This window comes from Dipodomys merriami, unplaced genomic scaffold (genome assembly GCF_024711535.1).
Source record: "Dipodomys merriami isolate MVZ:Mamm:240054 unplaced genomic scaffold, mDipMer1.0.p SCAF_14, whole genome shotgun sequence".
Classification (NCBI taxonomy): domain Eukaryota; kingdom Metazoa; phylum Chordata; class Mammalia; order Rodentia; family Heteromyidae; genus Dipodomys; species Dipodomys merriami.
In genome coordinates this window covers 4,665,329-4,689,375 of record NW_027202715.1, presented here as the reverse complement: position 1 = coordinate 4,689,375, position 24,047 = coordinate 4,665,329, and the positions used below count along the sequence as shown (strand labels likewise).

Below are 24,047 nucleotides of genomic sequence, written 5' to 3'. Positions count from 1 at the left end.
AGGGATATTCAAAGGAGATGTCAGCAGTGAACCTGCTAAGAAAAGAGGACAGACTAAACTAGAAGGTCTTGGTGCCTGATTTGACAGTGAGGAATGAGAAAGGAGAGTTGATGAGAACTGACAGATGTAAGTAGCAACAGACAGACAGATAGATAGATAGATGGATGGATGGATGGATGGATGGATGGATAGATACATAGATAGATAGATAGATAGATAGATTTCCTCTCTACATATGTGAAACCACTAATCAATAGGACAGGTTCTGATAGAGACAGTGTTGGAAGTATTAAATATGAAGTGCCTGTTGGGACTTCAAGGACATGTTCAGCAGGAGGGGTGACTATCTGAGTCTGGATGTCTAGGAAGAAAGCTTAGCTAAAGACAGACCTAACTAGTCATTGAAACCCCATCATAGACAAGATTATGCTATGCAAGAGTGAAATAAAAATCAAGTCAAGGACCCAAGTAAGGGCAACACTAAGGAAAGATGGAGGAAGAGAGACGATGAGGAGGACAGGCAGGGAATAGGCAAAATAGCAGTCAGTGTGGCAAGAAAGTGTGAATGCCAAGGCCAGAGAGAATTTAACACCTGGTGACTGATTAAGAGTTCCAAATGTGGCAGCCAGAGGTTCAGAAAGGTTAGAACTGAAATAATTCCACTGTCCTTCTCAATAAGGAAGTTACTGATTTCTTATTGAGAGATTATAGACTTTGTGTTCAATCATACAGCAGACCACACTGATATAAACCTGCATCACAACACCATTTTAAAAAATGTGGATAAAACAAAACTTGCTCCTAGAAGTTTAATTCATAGCAATCTTTTTTTTGGGGGGGGGGGTGGTCATGGGGCTTGAACTCTGGGCCTGGGCCCTGTCCCTCAGTTCTTAAGCTCAAGGCGAGCACTCTACCATATGAACCACTTGCGGTTTTCTGGTGGCTAATTGGAGATAAAAGTCTCACAGACATTCCTGCCCAGGCTGGCTTTGAACTGCAATCCTCAGACCTCAGTCTCCTGAGTAGCTAGGATTACAGGCATGAGCCACTGGTGCCTGGCATTTCATAGCAATCTTGAGATTGAAAGAAGAGAGAGAAACAGAAACACAGAGCCAGAGACATGACAATGAGAATGATAATGTATATATTTCCAAGTAAGGTTTTTTTTTTTTAAACTAAAAGCAAAGCTTATAGCATGGAAGCACACAGTAATTTCAAACTTGGTTCATAACCCTAGGACCTAGGAGTTTAATACCTTCATAGGTATAAGATATATTGCTCTAGGTCCCTACAAAATGGAGATCTGAAACTAAGAAATTGTGCATGAATCTGGACATCTTTTTGTTACTCTTTCATCCCCTTCCTCTTCAAATAGTGAAATAAAAATTCTTAGTCTCCACCTCCTTTCTCTTTCCTCTTCTCTCTTCTCCCTAGTTTCTTCCTCTCCTTTTCTCTCTCCCTTCTCCATTTCTCTTTCCCTAATTCCAATCTTCACTTTCCACCTTTTCCTTGCTTTCTCTCATTCAATGGGCACTCTACCACTCTACTACATGAGCCATACTTGCAGTTCTGGCTTTTTGCTGGCTACTTGAAGATAAGAGTTTCTTGGATTTGCATGCATAGGCTGTCTCCAAACTTTGATCCTCAAATCTCAGTCTCCTGAATGGCTCAGATTACAAGAGTGAGCCACTGGCACATAGTGCCTGATAACAATTTTTTAATCTCATTGTTTTCTGCCTATATAAGAAACACATCTCACTGGCAAAGATGTACACAGACTGAAAGTGAAATAATTATATTACAAGCAAATGGAACCCAGAAGCAAGAAGTGGTAGCTACACTTGTATCTGACAAGGCAAACTTCAAACTCCAAATCAGAAAAGACAAATAAGGTCATTAAACAACAATGTAAGGAACAAAATACCATGAAGACATAAAAGTCAGTTATAGTAGCTCATGCCTATAATACCAGCTACTCAGGAGGGAAAGATTGGCAGGATCATGATTTGGGGCTAAATCAGGCAAAAAGAGTTAGTTAATGAAGATCTGATTTCAATTAAAAAAAAACCTGGGTGTGGCATTGCACATTCATCATCTATCTTTGTAGGAGGCCATAGGTAGGTAAAACTTATTCTGATACCAGGAAGAGGGGGGAGAAGGAGAAGCAGGAGGTAGAAGAAAGATGAAGAAGAGGAAGAAAGAAGAGGGAAAAAAGAAGAAGGAGAAGGGAGGATAAAGCATGAGGAGGGGAGAGAGAGCAGGAGGAGAGGGGAAAGGAAGGAAGAGAGGGAGGAAGGCAGAAGGGAAGAAGGAGGAAGAGGAGGAAAAGAAAAAGAAAAAGGAAGTGGCACCATGGCTCAAAGTGGTAGAGCACTAGCTTTGAACAACAGAAGCTCAGGGACAGCACACAGGCCCAGAGTTCAAGCCCCATGACCAAAAAAAACAAAACAAACAAAAAATAAACAAGTAACAAAGAGTGTGTGAGTGTCTCAAGTGGTAGAACACCTTCTCAGCAAATGTGAGGCCCTGACGTAAGAAGTAATAATGTATGTGTGGAGTGCCCAATTTCATAAAACAGTACTCTACATAAGGAGACAAATAGGCTCCAATATAATAACAGTGGGTGACTTCAATTCCCTACTCTCACCAATAGTTAGATCATCCAGATCCCCTAACAAATCAACATAGACACTTCAAAGCTAAAAAATAAAGCATTTCCTCTAAAATCAGGATTGAGACAAGAATGTCTATTTCCATCGCTCATACTTAAAATATACTGAAATTTTAGTTAGAGCAATATGGTAAGAGAAAGGAAATAAGTGATACTAACAAGAAATAAAGAGGTCAAATTATCCTGGTTTCAGATAATATAATCCTACATTTGGAAGCTCTTAAAAACTATACTAAAAAGGTTTAGACTTGATATATAAACTCAGCAAAGTATCAGGATACAAAAACATCAGTAGCTTTTTTTTATATCCCAATAATGAACACAAAGAAATAAGGAAAATGACCCCATACACAATAGTCTCACAAAAAAAAAATACCTAGGAATAAGCCTAAACCAAAGTGGTAGAAGACTTCTACAATGAAAACCATAAAGCACTAAAAAAAGAAATTGAAGAAGAAACTAGGTGGAATGACTTCTTACATTCATGGATCAACAGAATTCATATGGTTAAACTGGTTATATGAACCAAAAGCAATCTACTGCTTCAGAATCCCAATAACATCCTTCCCAGAACTAGAAAAAAATGCTAAAATTCATATGGAAGCAAAAAAGATCTTGCACAGACAGAGCAATTCTGAGCAAAAGGAACATTTGAGGTATTAATTTCAAATAAGATTATAGAACTATATAACTGGAACAAAATAAAGGACTCAGAAATAAACCTATACAACTACATCCATCTTATTCTTGACAAAAATCATCACAAACATACATTGGAGGAAAGATAGCCTCTTAAAGAAATTTGCTGGGGAAACTGGATATCTCATGACAAAGACTGAAACTACACCCCTATCTATCACCCTTCCAAACATCAGCTGAACTGAACCAAAGATCTTAATATAAGTCCTGAATCTCAGAATGCACTAGAGGAAAACACAGACACTTCACTATATAGGCATAGTCAATGACCATCTGAATAAGACTCTAACAGCTCAGCAAATTATACCAAGAATTAACAAATGGGATTACAGCAAATAAAATTTTCCACACAACAAAGCAAACAACAGAGTTAAGAAACAGCCTAGAAATATTCAGATATTAATTTGAAAATTTTTAATATTCAGAATATCTGGAGTTAACACCAAAGTAACAAATAATCTAGTCAATAAGCGGGCAAATAAATCAAATAGACATTTTTCAAAACAAGTAAAATGGTCCACAAATATATGAAAAAGCACTCAACATCTTTAGACATCAGGAAAATAAATCTCAAAACTAAATTGAAATCTCATAATTAGGAAAACAACAGCAGATGCTTGGTGAAGTTGTAGGGAAAGCTGGACACTTACACACTTGATGAAAATAAGTTAGGGCTGGGAAGGTGACTCAGTGGTAGAGTGCTTGCTTTGCATGCATGAGGCCCTAGGTTCGATTCCTCAGCACCACATAAGCAAAAAGAAAAGGCCGGAAGTGGCGCTGTGGCTCAAGTGGTAGAGCGCTAGTCTTGAGATGAAGAGCTGAGGGACAGTGCCCAGGCCCAAAGTTCAGGTCCCACAACCAGACCCCCACAAAAAAAAATTTTTTTAAAGAAAATAAGTTAGACTAGTCAGTAGGAAAACCAATATGAAGGTTCCTCAAAACTGAAAACAGAACTACCATATGATCCTGCTATAACTCCTGGGTATGTACCAAATAAACCAGGGAAGGGGGTCATATCCTTGTTCACTCTGATATTCCCAATAGCCAAGTTTTGGATGAGATCAGTGTATAGACTCAACAGAATTCAGTGGTAAAAATGAAATCATCTCTTTCTTAGATCTCAAGAGCAAAGAACCTGTTTCATGAAGCCTCTTAGCAGATTTCCCTTTGTACTCTCTGACCCATGTCTAAACCAGAAACAGGCACAGGGGAACAATATCCCAATACAGGTCTTAAAGTATAAAACAGTACAGACTTAACCCCTAGAGCTAGGTACTATAGAAAAGGAAAGACATCTAGACAAACATCACAACTTTTCCAGCAAGCAAGTCAACAAAGCCTTCTGGGAAGATCACGAGTAGCATTTTCCTCCATTGTCATCTGCCTGCATGACACTACAAGCCTATCTGCACACTGTTGGCAGAACATAACACAGGACATTTTAAAAGATGACCTCATGTTAAACTAACACTCTCTGTAGGTCCAACTGCTTTAACAGCAGCCCACAGTATGTTCATTGATTTCTATCTCTGTTTTGCTAATACACACATCAAACTCTAAAGATGACAGGACCATCTAACCCCTTCAAGGTTCATCCTTAAAAATGACAGATCTGAACACCTCCTAAGCTGCATCCAAAATTCTGATCAATGCAGATATTTAAAGCTTTTCAGCTTCCCCTATTAAAAAAATACTTTTCTGTCTTCGGGCTATATAGTCACTTACAGATTAGCTGGAATGTCAAATAAATGTGCATTTCACTAACTACCATTTCCAAATTATTGCAACATTATCAGATAGAAAGAGGCTATGAAAATGACTGGCTAAAGTGAATTAAATGCTTTCATTTCTACAATGAGAAATTGAATTGATGATAATGGAATTTTAGAGCCAAAAGGGACTTCTAAGAGAGTGTTTAATACGACTCCCACATTGTACAGATGAGACTTTGTACAAGTCGGTGGCACCAGCACTGGCAATGTGACAAAAGAAACCTTTTAAATATCACCGTTATCACACACTGTCCTGAGAACAAGAGAGCATACATTAATTCGGCAGTTCTCAGCCTATATGGTGAATCACAGATTCAGATTTTTACATCCATTTCAGTTGGTTCGTAAGCTCTCTGAAGCTCATCTTGGGACCCCTAAGGTAACAAGTCCCACCATGGGTTGAAGTATTAAAAAGAGACTTCTCTGGAAAGGAAATAAGAATAGTCAATAGAAACATGAAGAAATGTTCAACATCTCTGGCCATAAAAGAAATGCAAATCAAAACCACACTGAGATTTCACCTTGCCCAGTTAAAATAGCCATCATCAAGAAATCTCATAATAACAGATGCTGGCAGGGCTGTGGCCAAAGGTAATGCTACTATACTGTTGGCTGGAATGTAAACTGTTTCAGCCACTCTGGAAAACAGTACAGAGGTTCCTCAAAAGACTAAACATAGAGCTCCCCTATGATCCAGCAATCCCACTCCTGGGCATTTACCCAGATGATCACAAACAAGACCACACTAAAGCTACCAGCACAACCATGTTCACTGCACAATTATTTACCATAGCTAAGATATGGAACCAACCCAGATGCACCTCAGCAGATGAACAGATCAATAAAATGTGGTATATATACAGAATGGGATTCTATGTTTCCATCAGAAAGAATGACATCATCCCATTTGCAAGGAAATGGAAAGACCTGAAAAAAATCATATTAAGTGAAGTAAGTCAGATCTAAAGAAACATATGCTCCATTGTTTCCCTTATTTGTAATAATTAATATATATCTAGAATGGTCCTAGTAGAGGATCACAATAGCTCAATTGCTAAGATCTGAGGATCTCAGTTTGAAGCCAGCCTGTAGGAAAGTCCATGCAACTCTTATCACCAATTAACCACCAAAAAGCCAAAAATGGAGGTGTTGCTAAAGTGATAGAATGCTAGCCTCAAGTGAAGCTCAGAGGCAGACCATGCTCAGGCTCTGAATTCAAGTCCAAGTACCAGCACAACAACACACACAAATCCAAGAAGGGCTGAGGGTGTTCAGTGTTATAATACTTGCCTAATTCAATCATTAGCATCACACGCACAAGGCAACTCAAGAACTAGACTTCATAAAGTAAACCACCAAGAAGTCTGTGCCTTAGCTCCTGTACACCAAGGCCTCCCCATGTGTAGCATAAACTCCTTGTAGAAAGGACACTATCAGTAGAGAGGTTTGCAAAAAGAAATATACCAGTGGACTTCTTTTAATTTATGAGAATTTCAAAACTAGCATTTCAAACTCACAATCTCACATGATCAAGGATGGATTGGTTGATTATTGCTATCAAGTCAGTGAAAAAGGTCATGTATCTAATAGCAAAATCAGGATTAATCCCTAAGTTTCACCAGGGATTTCCAGCTTTTAAACTACAGGTCCATGGCAACACTGGACATTGCTACATAAATATAAGCACTTGGTATACTTTGTCCTTTCAAAAGCAAAATAGAATTTCCTTATGGAGTATCTGCTCACTCTGAATTATCAACTCACTTGGCTATGGCTTCACCACCTTCATTGGCCATTCTCTCCATCCACCTGATCTATCAAAGTCCCCCCACACATACACCAACAAAAGAGATTTCCTACTGTCTAGCTGGCCACACCTCATCTCAACAGTCTCCCAGTAATCCTAAGTAACTTTCCCATCAGCTCACCATTAGTTGGACTAAAACAAATCCCATCAGCTGGACTAATCAAAAGAGGAAAACAATTGTGTGCTTTGTCTGCAGGCACTCCACCAACCTGGATGGTTTTCCAGCTCATTGTAGATAAATAATGGCTGGCTATTATTTATTATTTATTATTAGTCCCACCAACTAAGTAAAATGAAAATAGAAATTTTTTTTTAATTTTATTTTATTTTATTTGAGAACATACTGTACAGAGGGGTTACAATTACACTGGCAGGATAATGCATACATTTCTTACCAAGCATTGCAGCCTCCTCCTTTGTTTACCCTTCACCTCCCTTCCCAGCCTCCCCCCTCCCCCCCACCCAATCATACCCCCCTCCCCCCCACACACCGACATTGTAAAGCTTGCTTTGACATGACATTTTGTAATTCTCCTTGTTGCAACAGGTCCACCTGAATCCTTAAACGACTTGTTTGCCCCCATCTCCTCCACATGTTATACTGACATCAAATAAAGTGAAAGCAGGGGTTACACTGTGGGGGAGGGACATACAAAGCAACAAAGAAATAATCTTATAAATGCGTTAGAAACACATGCATGAAAGAAACGAAAACATTAAAATACATATTTAAGGGTTCGTTTTCCTAACATCACATTATCTGACCTTTTCCGCTTGACTCATACCTATACTAGATATTGCAAATAAGGGAAACCATGGGACCTATGTTTCTTTGGGCCTGGCTTACTTCACTTAATATAATTTTTTCCAAGCCTTTCATTTCCTAACAAATGGGGCAATGTCCCACCTACTAAGTAAATGAAAATAGAAAATTCTTTAAAAGACCTTTGCCTAATGTCTTCGCTATGACCTGTAAATGTATGAAAATTATGTATCTGAGTTTTTATTACTACTGATCGCTAAACTGACAGGGGAAAATAATCCCAAAGTGGGATTAATAAAACATGATTATTGTTTTATATGTTCCTGTCTCTCCCTGTGTATGTGTGTGTGTTCATTTTATTTTATGATAAAAGTGATGTATAAAGGGGTTACAGTTACATAGGTAAGGTAATGAATACATTTCTGTTTGAATAGTATTACTCCCTCCCTCATTTTCTCCCACTTTCCCCCCAAGTTCCCTTCCCCGCTAAATTATAAAGTTCATTTCCAACATAGTGCCTAGTGACCCTTTGTCCCACCATTTCTGTGGTTCCCCTTTCCTTCCGAAAATCAGATAAACTTATATACAAGACAAAGGGTGCAGAACTAAAAAACAGTGACAACAAGGAATAAACCAAAGGAAAAAAAAAGAAGAAAAAAGAAATAACTGCAAACAGTACGTTAAAAAAAAAACCTGTTTCCATTTTTGGAGTTCATTTCAATAAGCATCATTTTATATGGACACATGCACAACATTGAGATTCTACCTCACCCAGTTAGACTGGCCAACATCAAGAAATCTCATAATAACAGATGCTGGTGGGGCTGAGGCCAAAAGGGAATACTTATACACTGTTGGTGGGAATGTAAACTGGTTCAGCCACTCTGGAAAGCAGTATAGAGGTTCCTCAAAGACTAAACAAAGAGCTCCCTACTATCATCCAATAATCCCACTCCTGGGCATTTACCCAAATGACCACAAACAAGGCCACACTAAAGCTACCAGCACAACCACATTCACTGTAGCATTGTTTACCACAGCTAAGCTATGGAATCAACCCAGATGCCCTTCAGGAGATGAATAGATCAAAAAAATGTGGTATCTGTACACAATAGAATTTTATGCTTCCATCAGAAAGAATGACATTGTCACATTCGTAAGGAAATGGAAAGATTTGGGGGAAATTATATTAAGAAAAGTAAGGCAGACCCAAAGAAACACAGGTTGCTCAGTCTCCCTCATTTGGATTAACTATATTATGTCTAGGACATTCTTAGCAGAGGATCACAATAGCTCAAGAGCTCTGTGTGTGTGTGTGTGTGTGTGTGTGTGTGTGTGTGTGTGTGATGTGTGCGTGTGTACACACATGCATGCACATGCTTGTGTTTTAAAAGACCAAAACTAAATACAATTAAGTGGCAAAAGCAACTCCAACTTTTAACTATTTAAGAATTAAGCAACATGCCTGTAATCCTAGGTACTCAGAAAACCAAGATCTGAGGATCCTAGTTCGAAGTTACACTGGGCAGAAAAGTCTGTGAGACCCTTATATCTATCTAACCAGCAAAAAGTCATAAGTGAAAGTATGGCAAAAGTGGTAAAGTGTACTAGCCTTGAGTGAAAAAAAAACAAGTAAAAGCAAAGGCCCTGTGTTCAAGCCCCACTGCTAGCCAAAGCAATAAAAAGAATTAAGCAACAGATGATCAGATTTTTAACACACTTTCTTAGCCACTCTTGTTTAGAATTCAGTGTTTTCTTCTGGTACAGTAACATACACAAATCTGCAGTTGTGACCCTTCATCACCATCACTACCATATTGTCAAAACAATATGCTTTCAAAATCTTCTGAAATATGCTACCCATTCCAGAGAACAAAGACAACACAGAAAGACCGAAAAGAAAAATCAAGACACTAAACCTCATGGGCATATGCCAGGAGAGGCCCTGTAGAGAACAGATGTGCCCCGGGGAAATAGTGCTAATATTAATCCAAGTCCCTCAAGTAAGTTCAGCCCCACCCATAATAACAAAGACAAGCTCAACATCCTCCCAACAATGCTCCCTCATGAAGGAGCTCCCTCATGAAGGACACTCATGAAGGAGAGCTTTAAGAACCCCACATTCATCCAAGAGGTGCTGTCCGCCATGGAATTAGTCACACCTGCCAATGAATAGCACACAAACAGCTGTACAGACATAAGTGAGTTATTGGTCAAGGGTTCCAATCTCCCAGGAAGCAAACTAAGCAATTTCTACTGCTTATAGGACAACTGAATGGAATTTAAATTGCAAATGATTAAGTATCTTAATTGTGTCAATTTAAAGCATTTTATTACCATAGCCAATACCAAAAGGCTGGGAGAGCTCAGATGCTTCATTCAAACACTGATCCTACATTTTAGCAGCCATGAAACCCTCTTCCTCATCCTCACCCTGGATGTATATTCTCACTTGGTTAGTGTAAGATAGTTAATGCAGAGGCAACTCTAGAAATAGAAACTACTGACATCAAGCCTAGTCTTTGCACATTGCTTGGTGGGTGGGTGGGTGTGTGCGTGCGCATGTGCGCACTCGCATGCACGAGTGTGCACACACTTGTGGGCCTGTGGGGGGGGGGTATGTATTTTTACTAGTACTAAGTACTAGAGTTTGAACTCAGGTCCTGGATGCTATCCGTTTTCACCCAAGGCTAGTGTTCTACCAATTGAGCCATACCTGCTGTTCCAACTTTTTGGTAGTTAATTTGAGATAAGAGACTCACAGACTTTCCTACCTGGCCTGAGTAGCTGGAATTACAGTTGTGAGTCACTGGCATCTAGCTTCCCTTGTTTTGTTTTTGGAGATGTGTATGTGTATGTGTATATGTATATATATGCATATATACATATACACACATACATATTTATATACACATAAACCCCAAAACATATACATATGTATATGTACATATATACATACATATGATTTTTAGTCAGTTAAAGAAGTTATTCAAATGTTTTTCTTTCATGCAATTGTTTCTAACATATTTATAAGATGATTTCTATGTTGCTTTGTATGTCCCTCCCCCACGGTATAACCCCTGCTTTCACTATATTTGATGTTGGTATAATTTGGGGAGGGGAAGGGCAAAAACAAATCATTTAACTAGGGATACAGGTGGACCCATTGCAACAATGAGATGTACAAGTCGTTATGTCGAAAAATGAACTTTACAACTTTGGTGGTGGGGGGAGGATCGGGTGGGGGGAGGAGGGGGGAGTATGGGAAGGGATGGGAAGGGGAAACAAAGAGGAGGCAACAATGCTTGATAAGAAATGGACTCGTTATCTTGCCCATGTAGTTGTAACTCCTCTGTATGGTATTCTCACAATAATAAAAAAAAGAAGTTATATGTTCAAAACACCTTGATCAAAGTTACCCCTTTCATCATTCTCCCCTATCCCTCCCCACCCAACACCTCTGTTCAATTGTCCTAGTTTCATAGGCTATAACATTGGATGTTATGACTGCATTCTCCCCTCCCTCATCTCTCTTCATTGTCCACCCTCTACCTTTGACCTCCCCTGATCATATCTCAAGTACCAACTTGTATCCTTTGCAAATAAATCAATAGACCTGGAAAAACCACACATTAAGTGAAAAAAAGCTGGTTCCAGAGAAACAAAGGACACATATTTTCTCTAATATGTGGAAGTTCAATGTAATTTATCAATATGCAGGTAAATAAGTATGGGCTTGTATTATACCAAAACCTACTAACCAGTTTGGTATATGCAGGGGAGAATTTAAGTGAGATCAGGTGTGTTCAGGGCTGTATGGCCGTAGACAAGGGGAAAATTCAAATGGTGTAACTCCTTGGAAAAACTCAGTCTTTTCTTTTTATTTAATGGGAATTGGGAGATCTAGATAATAAAAATCAGGTATGCAACATTTATTTTTGTAAAGTCAACTTGAATTTACTAAGTCCCTGGTGAAAATCCAATCCCATGAAAAGATCCTGGGATATATGAAAAGAAACAATCTGTGGTATAGAAGGAAATTACGTTCTGGACCAGAAAACAAAGCTCCCATTACACAAACAATCACTCAGAAATATTTAGGAACACACACTATGAATAAAGCATTATGCTAAATGCCTCCAGAGAAAGTACAGTAAGACAGCAATTCCCTTCCAAGGAGTAGACACTAACTGAGAAAAGCTGGATTTGGAAGGATCTCCAAAAACACCCATGAGCTCTCCAAACTTAGCCACACCTGACCAAGTAACTCTTGTATAAACTTCACCTTAAAAGGCTTCAGTTTCTCTACTTCCAAATTCAAGTGTAGGTGCCACAGCTGAACACGATATTCCAGGTATGGTTTTCCCCTTTTTCAACATATGCTTTTGTCACTGAACCTACAAAAGGCATGAGATCCTTAAATAAACTCAGATATGTGAAGGTGTCAAAAGTTAATGTCTTTTTTTTTTCTCTCATGCACCATCTCTATTCTAGTGCTTCAACAGTTGATTTAAATGTCCAAGTATCTAAAGCACAGCCTTTCTTAATTGTACCTCTTCTAATTTGTTCCATATATTCTTTTATCTTTTTAAAATATATTTTTATTATAAAGATACTGTACAGAGGGGTTACAGTTACATGAGTAACTGCATTGTTACCCCCACTCCTTTACTTTTCCCCTATCATCCCTTCCTTCCCCACCTCAACTTCTCCCCCCTAAGTTTAAATTTTCAACATAGTGTCTTCTACACTTGTATCCTTGTTTCAGCATTTTGTTATTTCCCTTCCCCTTCCCAAATTAGAAAAATGTATATACAAGATTCAGGGCACCAGAATCAAATACAGTGAAAACAGGGGCTATACCATGGGGGAAGAAAATATAAGATGATGTTAAGCAAAATGAACCCCAAGACAGGAACACAGTGGTATTTTTATTTCTTGCTATTGTTTTTAACGTACTTATAATGCACTATGTGATTCATTTGTTTCTTTTGTATGTTCTTCCCCCACGGTATAACCCCTGTTTTCACTGTATCTGATTCCAGTGTCCTGTATCTTGTATATACATTTTTATAATTTGGGGAGGGGAAGAGATATAACAAAATGCACCATTGTGTGTCTGTGTGTATGTGTGTGTGTATCACATTTCTTGATCCATTCATCTACTTACGGGCATCTGAGTTGGTTCCATATCTTATCTATGGTGAATAATGCTGAGATAAACATAGTTGTGCTAGTAGCTTTAGTATGGCCTTGTGATTGTTTGGGCAAATGTCCAAAAGTTGGATTGCTGGGTCATAGGGGAATACTATGTGGAGTCTTTTGAGGAAACTCCATACTGCTTTCCAGATTGGTTGAACAAGTTTACATTCCCACCAACAATGCAGTAGGGTTCCCTTTTGGCCAAATCCCCTCCAGCATCTGTTGTTATTAGAGTTCTTGATTATAGCCATTCTAACTGGGGTAAGGTGGAATCTCAATGTTGTTTTGATTTGCATTTCTTTTATGACTAGAGAAGTTGAGCATTTCTTCACAAGCCTATTGGCTATTCTTATTTCCTCTTCAGAGAAGACTCTTTTTTTTTTGGGGGGGGGCTTGGGGGGGAGGTCCAGTTGTGAGGCCTGAACTCTGGGCCTGGGCGCTGTCCATCAGCTCTTCAGCTCAAGGCTAGCGCTCTACAACTTGAGCCACAGTGCCACTTCTGGCTTTTTTTCTTTCTGCTTATGTGGATGCTGAGGAATCAAACCCAGGGCCTCATGCATGCAAGGCAAGCACTCTACCACTGAGCCACCTTCCCAGCCCAGAGAAGACTCTCTCTAAGTCTTTAGCCCACTTATTAATTGAGCAGTTGTTTGAGGATTTGTTATTGGGAGATTTAATTTTTTGAGTATATTTTAGCTATGAGGCCCTTGTCTGTTGTATGGCTAGTGAAGATCTTCTCCCACTCTGTGGGCTTTTTATTGATCTTGCTAGCTATGTCCTTTTCCATGTAGAAGCTCTGCAGTTTCATGCAATCCTATTCATCCAAGCTTTCTTTGATTTGTGTGTTTCTGGGTCTTTATTAAGAAACTTTCAATCTGTGCCAAGGAGCCCTAGAGTCTCTCCTATTTCTTCCTGTAATGATTTCAGAGTGTCTGCTTTGACTTTGAGGTCTCTGATCCATTTGGAGTTGATTCTGGTGCAGGGTGAGTTTTCTACATGTGTTTAACCAATTTTGCCAGCACCATTTACTGAAGAGGAAGTCTGTCTTCCTTTTTTTTAGCTCCCTTATCAAAGATTAGGTGGCTATAGATTTGTGGGTTCATTTCTGGGTTCTCAGTTCTATTCTATTGGTCCTTGGGTCTGTTCTTGTGCCAGTACCAAGCTTTTTTGATTAATATGGCTTTGTAGTAGAGTTTGAAATTTGATATTGATATTGCTCCAGCACTGTTCTTTCTGCTAAGGATTGTTTTTGCTAGTTGTGGCCCATATATTTTACCTGATAAAATGTTCAGGAACTTTACAGTGAAAACCCATTAACAGGTAAATTAATATTCATTTACTTATAATAAACTATAATGCAATTTAAATATTAAAATATTGCAAGCCATGTTTATCTTATCAAAGTCAAATGTCCTCCCCAACTATTTCTACCACAAATATAATATATATGCTTTCTGTAGCTTTACCTAAGGCAAATAATAAGATAAATACTTTTGGCCAAGAGTTGTGTGGAAAACCACAAGAAACATTCCTATGTACTGACATAGTTTCACTTAGGACCTGTGGTAGGGTTATTGGGCAAAAGTTAGGTATCAAATGCCCTCCTAAACCTTAAATGTTTGGTACTTAACACAGTTCTTTATCTATTAAGTCAAGAAAGAAAATTAGCTTGGTGTGTAGGTTCATGCCTATAATCCCAGATACTTGGAAAGCAAAGATACAAAGATAGTGCTTCAAGGCCAGCCCCAGCAAAAAGTTAGTGAGACCCTATCTCAGATAACAAGCCAAATATGGAGATTCACCCATATAACCTCAATCACATGGGAAGTTGAAACACAATCAATGGTTATGATCCAAGGCTCAGGCAAAAAGTGAGACCTTATCTGAAACAAAAACTAAAAGCTAGACTGGAAGCCTGTCTCAAATAATAGAGGCTGCCTAACAAGCAGGAACCTCTGAATTAAAATGCTAGGATTAAAAAAAAATTTGCCTGCTACAAACACCTACTAGCTCCTAACAAATTTCTGGCTCACCCTTGATCCCTAGGTCCTTGTAACTATCTGTATTAGAATCTCATTCTAGATTCCAAAGGCTATCTTTAGTTGGTGAAGTAATGCCAATGACTGGAAACAGGTATTCAGTTTAGCCAAACAGGAAACTGGCCTGAATGTGGTATTGGTCTTCCCAAACACAGGAGAGGAATAAACCTCTACCATCAACGACCATAATAGTGCAGATTTTGAAAGAACTAGGTCCAGGATGAGTAAAACTGAAAGGGAGTCACTTTATCAATAAAGAATTGGGTAATATTACTGGACACATCCAGAGCCACTCAGGGTTCTTCCCTTCTGATGCCCAGGGTATCTATGCTAGAGCCTAGTTAGTGTCAAGAGGAGGTCACTGAGGTCCCTTAATAGCTTCAATGGGAAATGACCTATAGTTACTCTTGAAGGCTTAACCCTAGCTCCCTTTAGAGCTGAGGGCAATCTCATTCTCAAAGCCACTTTTGTTGGCATATGGGACAGGGCATCTTTGATGATCATCATCATGTAGGCATTCCTTGTTTCAATGCCCAAACCACTTATAATTAAAGCAAATACCTTCATTGGGACCCTTCAGGGAAATACTTCTTGATTGATTGGTAACATCATGATTTCATGGAAAGCAGCCAAAACTTTGATTTGCCTCTTATCTAGCCTCTGGTCTCATCTTGTTTTTCAAAGCTCTCCTCCTCTGTTGATCTCAGTTGTTAAAAGACTAGGAAGGCTACACCTAATAGTCCATTCTGAAGGGTTGGGGTAGGGATCCAGTGCTAAGTTTTGGAGCTTCATCCTAATATCTAGGGCTAACTACCCAATAAAATGAGTCTTCAGAATAATAAGCCCTTCAGGGAAAATTGAGTCAGTATTAGTCTATCTCTTGATGGGCCTCTATTAATCTCTCACAGAAAAACACAGGATTCTCATCTGGACTTTGAGTCTCTTCTTGGAGTAGGCATACAGCCAGGGGAGTTTGCCATTGAATGGGAAAGGCTAACTCAAGCATGGCAGGATAAATGATCATGCAGAGTCTAGGAAGGAAGAACATCAAGAAACTGGACATAAGATGATTCTACATTCCTGGAAGGAAGGCTTGAGGCTCAGGAGCCTCAGAATAACTTGAAGATGGCACCATGGAGTTTGGCTCTCAGGGCCATAGAGATCTATATACATCATACCTCAGACAACCTGCTCTGCTTTTACAGAAAGACAGTTAAATTGCAGAATAGTATTACCAATAGTAGGCTAATTTCTATTGGTATTGGGGACAAGCTATGTGACAGAACTAGATTAGAGCTTTCCTCTTGAGGAAATCTATGGGTAGTTACTTCTAGTGTTAGAGAGTGCATCCACAAGGGAGTTGGTCAGAAGTAGTGAGAGTTTCCCATGGTCTATAAGACCTTCCCATAGTCTGTAAGTAAACTTATTCCTCCCAGAAACTGGGAGACTAAGGGAGAAAGTCTGTGTTCTGAATCATTATCTTGCCTCTTTGTTTCTAAGAAGAGTGTGACTATGCTGCACAGAAACCCACAAATCCTGCGGCCCAGGGTGTCTGTATTCTGACTTATTGCCAACTGCCTAAGGACTCTCAACCTACCTCGGTTTTTCCAAGGCCCAAGACTCAGGACAGTTCTGGAGAGACTAGGACAAAGACCACTCATTTCTGCATTCTAAATTATTCTACCATCCTTTTCTCCCCTCTTTGAGATTCATATCTGCCAATTAAAAACTTGCTTGACATTGGAGAAGGAATTTGATGCTTAGAGCTTTACTTCTGGCTACTTTATAGAACTGAACCTCCCCCAAGTGTACAGTTGAAGTCAAGAAAACTGGAGTGATGCCATACTTTTGTACATGATGGCAAGAAATCAGGTAATATAAAAGACAAGCTTGTGGGAGGAAACTGCTTCTCCTTAGATCCTCTTACAGTGAATAAAATGGTTGGAACAAAGCATTCAAATGTCCTAGAACAAATAAGGCAATGCCCTGAGAAGAAAGAAAAATGAAGCAGCCAGGAAGCAGAACCAGGAAAGACTGAGTCATCAGAATTGAAAGAGAATAGTCCTGTTCCTCAGTTAGGGTCTCCTCAACCTTCCTACCTGGCTCACTAAAAGATGTTACTTAGATTCAAGGCAGCAGGTGTAAGGGCCAGAAGGTTCTGAGTCTCAGAAGAAACAGAATTCAAGACAGACAGAGAGGGGACTTAACTAGGAGATGGTTTAATAATGTGAAGCAAAGTACACCCTCCAGATGGGAGAATAGGTGGGCTGAAGAAGCAGTAATAGCATTGAGGGTCCCAAGACCTAACCTTTTACTGGGATCTGTAGAAATGGAGGGGTCATTCCAGGAAAAAACAGGTTATATGTCATTAACTCCTGAACAGTAGGTTAATCATCATTGACTCTTCCTACACATTGGGTAGGAGAATTTACCTTGGATAGTCACAGTGGGGCTATCCTTTTCCTGGGCCTGTGGGGGGCATGGGTCACTTTCCGTATGTCATGAGTCATTTCTGAGCAAGGACTTCTTTTGGGTATAGGTTCTAGGGTTTGAACTCAGGTCCTGGGCACTGTTCCTGAGCTCTTTTGTCAAGGCTAACAATCTAACTATTTGAGCCACAGCTTCACTTCAGTTTTTGTTTTGTTTTGTTTTGGTGATTCTCATGTACTTTCCTGCCTGAAATGGCTACTCAGATCTCAGTGGCCTAAGCCACTAATGTTCAACATATTTTTTTTAATTGACATCCAAAACAACATTCTCAGCCATTAGGTTTCCTTGACTCCTATGTTAGAGCTTGACAATGAGGCTTTTGAAAAAAAAAAAAAAAAAGAACCTCACCATGGCCATACTTGTTGGCTATGGAAATACTACTTTGCCTCTACACCTTCTAAACTACTTCCCTACTAGAGAGCAGCTCTCATGGAGAAGTTCACATATTTCAGCTCCTCACCTCCCCAGTTTCTCCACACCTGTTTGATCAGGACTTAGCCTCTGCTGACAGATTTTATCTCTGGAAATGACTCTAGCTGTGCCATAGAAGAATGAGTTGAACAAAGGAGTAACAAACACATTCAAGCTGGAACCCAGTGGAACCCAGTTAAGAGGTAGAGAGCACCCTCAATCAATGGTGGCCAAGTATAACAGTATGGCAGCCAAGTGTAACAATGGAGCCCTCTACCCTGTCCTCTAACAACAGTGTTGTGCTTCTCCATGGAAACACTATTCTTTTTTTTTTTTTTTTTTTTGCAGGTCATGGGGCTTGAACTCTGGGCCTAGGTGCTATCCCTCAGCTCTTCAGCTCAAGGTGAACGCTCTACCACTTGAGTCACAGCATCACTTCTGGTTTTCTGAGTGGTTTACTGGAGATGAGAGTCTCAAGGACTTTACTTGCTAGGGCTGGCTTTGAACTACAATCCTCAGATCTTAGCCTCCTGAGTAGCTAGGATTACAGGCATGAGCCACTGGCACCCTGCTGGAAACACTATTCTTGAAGGAACTTCCACATCATTTCTACATACCCTAACAACAACAACAAAAAATCATACCCCCAATTGTACCAAGAATCTCTACTAACCTCCAAAGTTATGTGATAGTTCTGAGCTGCATGGAGAATATAGGTGGTAGTAGAACTTGGCTTCTAGATTTGACTAAAAAAATCTCTGTGGACTATTTCGATCCCTTAGGATGGATCAATAAATAGCTGATCAAATAAATAGTTGATAGAAACCCAAACATGATTTAAAAAATAACGATTCTAGCCAGGTGCTGGTGGCTCATGACTATAAGCCTAGCTACTCAGGAGGCTGAGATCTTAGGATCACCGTTCAAAGCCAGCCCAGGCAGGAAAGTCCATGAGACTCTTATCTCCAATAAACCACCAGAAAACTAGAAGTGATGCTGTGGCTCAAGTGGTAGAATGCTTGCCTTGAGCTGAAGAGCTGAGGGGCAGCACCTAGGCCCAAATGGAGCAACTATTTTTATAAGGGAAAGTTTATATGCCTAAAACCTTTTTGTGTGTGTGTTTATATAAAATCATTGAATCACAGAATGTGACCATCTAGAGAATCCCTTACAGATCCACAAAGGGGCTAGCTATGAGCTATTGATAATGCAGCTACCCAGATCTCACCCAATACTAGAGGCTTACTGATACAAACTCTCCAGAGGTGTCCAATTAGTCTCTTCTATTTATAAGATCCAAAGAAATGCAGTGACATTACAAAACAGCAGATACCTATTTTCAAGTTATATTCCATCTTATTTCAAAAAGAGTCTAAGACACAGGGTTGAACATAGTACAATTAATGGCTGAATGGAGGCCCTGAAATAGGATCCCATTCTCGACAACCAGGTTTATGCAGCCCAGGGCAAAGTTTTATTGAAACACATAGCCAATGTTGTTCTCCTGACAAGCAAGTAAGAACAGCATTCATTCTTGGTAACAATGCCAACATCTGCTTGGTCATCCATAAGTCCCAACTGCCTTACTTAGCCTAATTTTCATGGGGAGATGCTTTAAAAAGTGTCTATAGCCAGGTGCCAGTAGATCACACTCATAACTCTAGCTATTCAGGAGACTGAGATCTTAGGATCCCAGTTCAAAGCCAACTTAGGCAGGAAAGTCCCTGAGACTATTATCTCCAATTAATAGGAAGTGGAGCAGTGACAAGTGGTAATAACATCATCCTTGAGCACAAAAGCTCAGGGACAGTACCCAGGCCCTAAGGCCAAGCCCTCAGAACAACACAAAAAGAAAAAAAAATTTTTTTTTTTACAGAGACAAGGCAAAACAGGCAAGGAGAAAAAAAGGCCAAGAAATCATACAACTGACTGTGATTTAATTTCCCTTTTTCCCCAAAGTTGGATAAATATATTTCCCAATCCTTACTCTGAAGAAGTCTGGGGCCTTGAGTATCATTTACCCAGTGCCCTGCACATCCTTCCCTCATCAGAAACCATAAACTATTTTCCTGGCTGTCTCCTCTATGCCTGAGGGCATCTTGGGGGATTCAGACACCACTTAATAAAGTCACTCAGGCCCTAGCCTGCATATCATTATGAAAGAACGTATCATAACACCTTGTCCTTGAAACCTCTTGGGAGCCCAGGTAGAAACCAGTTGGACTTAACAAATCAGCACACAGTTCTATATATTACATGGTCTTGAAAGAAAAGGAAAAAAGGGCTTAGTGATAACAGAAGCCACTTGCTTACAGGTGGACAAGACAGCCAAATGAAGCAGGAGAAAAGACACAGCATATCATCCTTCACTCCCTTCCCAGCCCCTGGGTTCTCAGTGAAGTAGAGCCAGGTTTAGCTCTTATTCCAACTGTGCAGTGTTGAACTGGGGCCAGAATACACAGGAGCCATGCCTCAAGTCTACTCCACAGAGTTCATTTCCCTTCATATTGTTCATTCATATCACTCGCATAGGACAAACACACCATTTTACATGCCCTCTTACGTCCTAAAGCCCTTTCTTTAATATCCTTATGGACTAAAAAGTCAGGCTTATTTAAAAGTGAGTGTCCAACCCATTAACACTTAATGTAATTATTGAAAATGTTTTGGTCTACCATTTAACTTTGGCTTTGTTTGAATCATAGTTTCTATTCCATTGTTCTCTTTTTCTGCCTCCTTTTGGAGAAATTGAGTATTATTTATTCAGAGTTTCATTTTAATTTATCTGTTGGATTTCTAGCTGACTCTCTTGTGTTATATTTTAAGAATTTCTAGGTTTACTATATATAATATACCTTTTTGTCACAATCTGCTTAAAGATAATACTACAGCACTCTGTGTAAAATGAGGATCAAATGGTATAAGCAGGTGATCTTTTACCCCCACTGGCCTCCCTTATGATTTAGTTGTCACATATCCCATTTTTGACATACATTGTATGTTACAATTCAGAGCTCAACTGCATTTTAGAGAAATTAGGAGACAAGCAGTGTTTGTTTATATTCATCACATCTCCTTTGCTTCCTGAGGATGAGGTTCCCTTCCTCAGCCTGACGACTTTTCCTTTATACTCTTTCTTAGCATACAAGTCTGCTAGTGATTAATTATCCTAGCTCTCTCTCAGGCTAAAAATGCCTTTATTTTGCCCTTATTCTTGTAGAATACTTTTGCTACATAGAGAATTCTAGGTTTACTGAGGGCTATTTTCATTTTGTTTCTGGAAGGCCTTTAAAGATGTTACCCTACCAACTTCTGGCTTTGATGATGAAACATTACAGTAATTCAAGTACTTAGGCGTCCCCTCTTATCTGGTTCTTTTGAGGATTTTTCCAATCTTTTTTGAGGGGTGGGGGAGAGCTGGTTAATGATCCTGGTTAATGATCACTGAGATTCTTCCATCTATAAATGCATATCATTTACCAAATTTGGGACATTTTAGCCATTATTTCTTATCTTTTGCTTCATTTTCTCACTTCTCTTTCTGGAACTATAATGTGGTGGAACTTGAGTTTGAACACATATTAGGGCTTGGAATATTGTTCCACAGCTCTCTGTGTCTATGTTTTCTGTTGATTTTTCTCTCTGTTCTTAAGAGTAAATCATTAAGAGTAAATCATTTCTATTGCTATGTCTTTAATTTCTCTGACCTCTCCTCTGTCATTTCCATGTATCTGCCATATGCTCATTCAGGGAATTTTTGTTGCATATTAAAATTTTCACACCTAAAATGTCTACAATTTCTCAGTTGATATTTTCTTCTTTTTTCTAGACTGTAAGTGCATCTTTATGTCACCTATAAGAGATCCTTTAAAAATCATTGCTTGGTCTTCCATCTTCTAGGTATTCTTGGAATTGGCCTTTGTTGGGGGCTGTTCATGATGCAATGAGTAGTTTCTAGGTTACATTTTGGATGTCTTGAATGCTATCTTGGTAGAAATTCAGATTCTGTTCATTTTCTGCAAAACTTTTTTTTTTTAATTTTTGCAAAACTTTTTTTTTTAAGTAAGCAGTCAACTTCACTGAAATCAAATTGTAAAACATTGCCACCTCTGTGGTAGATAGCAATTCAAACCTCAATTCAATCATAGCTTTACCTAGAGTGAATGTTAATATTGATTGAATTGAGAGATGTCTAAGAGGTTGGTAAAGGACATTTCTTGGTGTGTCTGGGAGGCATATGGATTAGATCATGAAGGCTCTGTCCTAATCAATGATTTAGTCCATTTGTAGATTTAAATTTGAATAGAAAAACTGTAGAAAATGAGCCTAGTTGAGAGAACTATATAGTCAGGAACCATATCCTTCGAGGCTCTATCTCACACTGGTCCCTTCCTGTTAATATTCCCCACTGCATCCTGGCTACCATGAGGTGAATGGCTCTCCACTACCACCCACTTCCATCCTGATATTCTGCCTTATCATGGCCTAGAGTCAAGAAAGCCAGACAACCAGGGAGTGAAACCTCTGAAGCCAGGAGCAAAAATAAGCATCTCTTTCTTTTGAATTGTTTTGTACTTGGACTGATGAGAGTGAGTCACAGACCTAACAGGTGTGAGATTTCCCCACATATATAATCCAGGGGATGGCTATAAATATAAGACGATTATATGTGCAATTTGGGGCCTCTCTCTCTAGCTCACTACATTCAGACATCACACCTCCAATAGCTAAAGCTGCCTAAAGCCGTGATCTATGGATCTTTTTTTTTTTTTTTTGTCAGTTGTGGGGTTTGAACCATGGGCCTGGGTGCTGTCCCTCAGCTTTTCAGCTCAAGGCTAGCACTCTACCACTTGAGCCACAGTACCACTTCTGGTTTTCTGTCTTTCCTGCCTGGGCTGGCTTTGAGCCATGATCCTCAGATCTCAGACTCTTGAGTAACTAGTATTACAGGCATGAGCCACCTCCGCCTGGCTGGTGATCTAATTTTTTTTAAGTATGCTTTATATTGAGTCTAGCCATCCCACATAGCACAGACTAAAGGTTGCACACAAGATAAAGACTACAGAAAATGAGAAAATCACTCCTACCCCTGCATCCAAGTGCCAACTCCTCTTTATCCTTCCATTAGTAATATTTTTTTATTGTGAAAATACTGTACAGAGGGGTTACAATTACATGGGCAAGATAGTGAGTACATTTCTTATCAAGGATTGTAGCCTCCTCCTTTGTTTACCCTTCCTATCCCTTCCCATCCTCCCTCCCCCCCCACCCAATCCTCGCCCCCCCAAGTTGTAAAGTTCGTTTTTGACATGACAACTTGTACTTCTCATTGTTGCAACAGGTCCACCTGTATCCTTATTTAAACGACTTGTTTTTCCCCTTCTCCTCCACAAATTATACCGATATCAAATACAGTGAAAGCAGGGGTTATACTGTGGGGAAGGGACATACAAAGCAACAAAGAAATAATCTTATAATTGCGTTAGAAACAAATGCATGAAAGAAAAAAACATTTAAAATACATATCTTACAGTTCATTTTCCTAACATCACCTTATCTGACCTTTTCTGCTTGACTCATACATATACTAGATATTGCAAATAAGGGAAATCATGGGACCTATGTTTCTTTGGGCTTGGCTTACTTCACTTAATATAATTTTTTCCAAGTCTTTCCATTTCCTAACAAATGGGGCAATGTCATTCTTTCTGATGGAGGCATAGAATTCCATTGTGTATATATACCACATTTTCTTGATCTACTCATCTACTGAGGGGCATCTGGATTGGTTCCAGATCTTAGCTATGGTAAATAATGCTGCAATAAACATAGTTGTGCTGGTAGCTTTAGTGTGGTCTTGTTTGTAAACATTTGGGTAAATGCCCAAAAGTGGGACTGCTGGGTCATAGGGGAGCTCTATGTAGAGTCTTTTGAGGAACCTCCATACTACTTTCCAAAGTGGTTGAACAAATTTACACTCCCACCAACAATGCAGTAAGGTTCCCTTCTGTCCACATCCCCTCCAGCATCTGCATTAGTAATATTTTTGAAATCCCAGAAATAGGAGAGAAAGGGAGCATCTTTAAAAAAAATATGTGAAGTAATAATAGTCATTAATTTTCCAAAATTAATTTTTAAAAAATCAAACTATAATTCAGCAAGCCTCATAAAACCCTAAATAGAGGATTGGGGA

The 24,047-nt window shown here is 39.3% G+C and overlaps 1 protein-coding gene across 1 annotated transcript in view; it reads right to left on the bottom strand.

The window, feature by feature from the left end:
• Positions 1 to 24,047, bottom strand: part of Lrmda (leucine rich melanocyte differentiation associated) — a 1,080,690-nt gene that overhangs the window by 940,246 nt on the left and 116,397 nt on the right. The gene's annotated exons all lie outside the window — the stretch shown is intronic.